Source organism: Balaenoptera ricei, chromosome 3 (assembly GCF_028023285.1).
Source record: "Balaenoptera ricei isolate mBalRic1 chromosome 3, mBalRic1.hap2, whole genome shotgun sequence".
Classification (NCBI taxonomy): Eukaryota; Metazoa; Chordata; class Mammalia; order Artiodactyla; family Balaenopteridae; genus Balaenoptera; species Balaenoptera ricei.
The window spans coordinates 162,900,098-162,904,395 of record NC_082641.1 but is presented as its reverse complement, the minus strand read 5'-3'; the positions used below and the strand labels follow the sequence as shown (position 1 = coordinate 162,904,395).

The 4,298-nt window shown below is 43.6% G+C and overlaps 1 non-coding gene across 1 annotated transcript; it reads right to left on the bottom strand.

Annotated features, from left to right (window-relative positions):
* Nucleotides 1-1,177: 1,177 nt before the first annotated feature.
* On the bottom strand, nt 1,178-1,283 carry LOC132364163 (U6 spliceosomal RNA). Its single transcript, XR_009502720.1, has one exon. It is a non-coding gene; the product is annotated as a U6 spliceosomal RNA (small nuclear RNA).
* Between the last annotated feature and the right edge of the window lie 3,015 nt (nt 1,284-4,298).

Here is a 4,298-nt window from a genome sequence, read left to right as displayed (position 1 = left end):
TGGGAAGATCCCACATGCCACGGAGCAACTGGGCCCGTGAGCCACAATTACTGAGCCTGCGCGTCTGGAGCCTGTGCTCCGCAACAAGAGAGGCTGCGATGGTGAGAGGCCCGCGCACCGCGATGAAGAGTGGTCCCCACTTGCCGCAACTAGAGAAAGCCCTCGCACAGAAACGAAGACTCAACACGGTCATAAATAAATAAATAAAAGAATGTGAATTTCTTAAAAAAAAAAAAAAAAAAAAAAGAGGATATTATCCTATTTTACAGATGAAAACAGAGGCTGAGAAAGAAGCAGTGGCTTATAAAAGGTCCTGCTCTGGCAAGTGATGGGGTGGCTCAGAGTTTATACCCAGCAGTCATTCAATAAACACTAAAAGGAGGTCAGGTAATATAAAGGCAGGGACGAGACTCTGGGGTAAGGGTTTAGTAAAGTGGATGGTCTTCCAATTTTTTTTTTTTTTTGGCCATGCGGAGCAGCATGAGGGATCTTAGTTCCCCAACCAGGGATCGAACCTGGGCCCCCTGCAGTGGAAGTGCAGAGTCTTAACCACTGGACTGCCCAGTCTTCCAAATTTTTTAATCAAGTACCCCTTTAAAGAATTTCAAGAGGGGCTTCCCTGGTGGCACAATGGTTAAGAATCTGCCTGCCAATGCAGGGGACACGGGTTCAAGCCCTGGTCGGGGAAGATCCCACATGCCACGGAGCAACTAAGCCCATGCGCCACAACTACTGAGCCCACGTGCCACAACTACTGAAGCCCGCGTGCCTAGAGCCCGTGCTCCACGACAAGAGAAGACACCACAACAGGAAGCCCACGCACCGCAACAAAGAGTAGCCCCCGCTCGCTGCAACTAGAGAAAGCCTGCGCGCAGCAACAGAGACCCAACGCAGCCAAAAATAAATAAGTAAATAAATTTATAAGAAAAGAATTTCAAGAGAATATGTATATACCCACTCATCTTTGAAAGTCGGTATCTAATTTTAAGTCATATATTACAAATAATATAATTTTTGGTGTACTATATGTGTGCTTTAAATACATCTTAATCAAAACCTTGGGGCTGTAGATTCAACTCTATCAATTTATAGAAAACGTCTCTCATGTGTCTGAAATGCCAAAACCAGGCCCCATCATCAAATCCCTCAGCCAACTGACTGACTTTTTTTTTAATATAAGAATATGGAATGCTTTATGAATTTGCATATCATCCTTGCACAAAGGCCATGCTAATCTTCTCTGTAGTGTTCCAATTTTAGTATATGTGTTGCTGAAGCAGCACTCAGACTGACTTTCAATCGGAAAAGATTTGACTCCACTTCTCAATTAAAACCAGCATGTTAATATGCATCCCCATGACAACCATCCCCCTGCTGGGTTCTAATTGTAGGACTGACAGACAAGGCCAAAGCCTTGCCCTGAGTTTACTGGGTGAAGTAAGTCCTTGGGAAGCTCTGAGGGCTCTCCAGCACCTTCCTCTCCAGAGGTGCCCATTCAGGGAGATTCATCTGGGTGAGATGTGGCTTTTCTCTCATGAGTGGGAAGCCATCTGAAAGAACTAGAGAGAGGTGTTTTCTCAGGCAGAGCAAGGAGTTCAGATGAAAGTTAAAGGTCTGGGAATTTGTACCCTTAACTCCAACTATGCTCGGAACAATCTGGAAAGATTTCACATCAGGTGAAGACCTTAGGCAAAAACCATGACTGGAAAACACGTATCTGTGTAGAACAGGAGGCAGCAACTGTTGGAGAGGGGCTAGGAGGGAGGGCTTTTTTTAAAGGCAGAAGGGACTTGGTCTTGTGTAAACCATTCCACCTCAGGGCCTGTGTTCCTGTGTCTGGAAGATTCCGCTCCCAGCTCTGCCAGGGCTCTTTCCATCTATCAGTTCAAGAGTGCCTCTTCAGACAGGCTCACCTGGCTTCTCCCTCACCTTGAGGACCCCCTGATTGACCCAAGGTCACTCTATTACATCTTCCTGTTGAGGTAACTTATAGCAATTACCATTCTCTGAAATTATCTGATTTTTCCCTACTTATTTCTTTATTTTCTTTTTATTGAGATATAATTCACATACCATGAACTTCGCCCTTCTAAAGTGTACAATCCGGGAATTCCCTGGCGATTCAGTGGTTAGGACTCTGAGCTTCCACCGCAGGGGGCCGGGGTTCAATCCCTGGTCGGGGAACTAAGATCCCACAAGCCATGTGGTGCAGCCAAAAAATAAAATTTAAAAAGTAAAATTAAATGTACAATCCAGTGGTTTCTTTCTTTTTTTTTAATTAATTAAAAAAAGTGGTTTTTTTTGGCCACACTTTACACTGGTGGGATCTTAGTTCCCAGACCAGGGAGCGAACCCCAGGCCCTTAGCAGTGAGAGGGCAGAGTCCTAACCACTGGACCACCAGGGAATTCCCCAGTGGTTTCTAATATACTCACAAAGTTGTGCAGCCATCACCACTATCTAATTCCAGAGCATTTTCATCACTTAAAGAGAAACCTTGTACCCATTAGCAGTCAGTCATTCCCCATTCTCTCCCTCCCCCCAGGCCCTGACAACCACTCATCTACTCTCTGTCTCTACAGATCTGCCTGTTTTGGCTATGTCATATACATGGAATCATACAGTATGCGGTCTTTTATGTCTGGTTTCTTTCACTGAGCATGATGTTTTCCAGACTCATCCATGTTGTGGCATGTAGCAGTATTGCATTCCTTTTTATGGCTGAATAATACTCCATTCTATGGATATACCACATTTCATTTATCAGTTGATGTTTTGTTTATCAGTGATGGTTTCACTTTGGGGCTACTATGAACAATGTTGCTATGAACATTTGTGTACAAATTTTTTCATGGACAGAGTCCTAACCACTGGACTGCCAGGGAATTCCCCAGTGGTTTCTAATATACTCACAAAGTTGTGCAGCCATCACCACTATCTAATTCCAGAGCATTTTCATCATTTGAAGAGAAACATTGTACCCATTAGCAGTCAGTGTGCATTTCCCTAACAACTAGTGATGTTGAGCACATTTTCTTGTGTTTATTGGCCATTTGTATATCTTCTTTTAAGACATGTCTATCCAGGGACTTCCTTGGTGGCACAGTGGTTAAGAATCTGCCTGCCAACGCAGGGGACACAGAATCGAGCCCCGGTCCAGGAATATCCCACATGCCGTGGAGCAACTAAGCCGGTGCGCCACAACTACTGAGCCCACGCATCACAACTACTGAAGCCCGCGCACCTAGAGCCAGAGCTCTGCAACAAGAGAAGCCGCCACAATGAGAAGCACGTGCACCACAATGAAGAGTAGGCCCCACTTGCTGCAACTAGAGGAAGCCCACGTGCAGCAACAAAGACCCAACCGCAGCCAAAAAAAATTAATTAATTAAAAAAAAAGACATGTCTATCCAGATTCTTTGCACATTTTTTGATCTTTTATTATTATCTTTTAAACAGAACCCATTTAAAAAAAAATTTTGGCTGTGTTGGGTCTTGGTTGCGGCATGAGGGATCTTTGTTGCGGCTTGTGGGATCCTCTGCTGCGGAGCACGGGCTCCTCTTTGCCGTGCGCAGGCTTCTCTCTAGTTGTGGCCTGTGTGCTCAGTAGCTGCGGCACGTGGGCTGAGTTGCCCCACCGCATGTGGGATCTTAGTTCCCTGATCAGGGATCAAACCCACATCCCTTGCACTGGAAGGCGGATTCTTAACCACTGGATCACCAGGGAAGTCCCCTCTTTGTGCATTTTTAAAATTGGGTAATGTCTTTTTTGGTTGTTGAGTTATAAGGATGCTTTACGTATTGTGGATACAAGTCCTTTTTGGATATAAGATTTACAAATATTTTTTCCCATTCTGTAGGTTGTGTTTTCACTTTCTTGATAGTATCCTTTGAAATACAAAGGCTTTTAATTTTGATTAAGTCCAATTTATCTATTTTTTTCTTTTGTTGCCGTGCTTTTGGTAATATCTTAGAAACCATTGCTTAACCCAGGTCATGAAAATTTATCCCTATGCTTTCTCCTTAAACTTTTATAGTTTTAGCCCTTACATTTAGGACTTTGGTCTATTTTGAGTTAATTTACTATAGTGTGAGGTAGGGATCCAACTTCATTCTTTTGCATGTGGATATCCAGTTGTTCCAGCACCATTTTTTTAAGAGACCATCTCTTCCTCTTGAATAATGGTCTTGGCACCCTTGTCGAAAAATCAATTGACCATAGAAGCATGGGTTTCTTTTTTAATTCTCAATCTATTCCATTGATCAATAGATCTATCTTTATGCCAGTACTACAAAGTC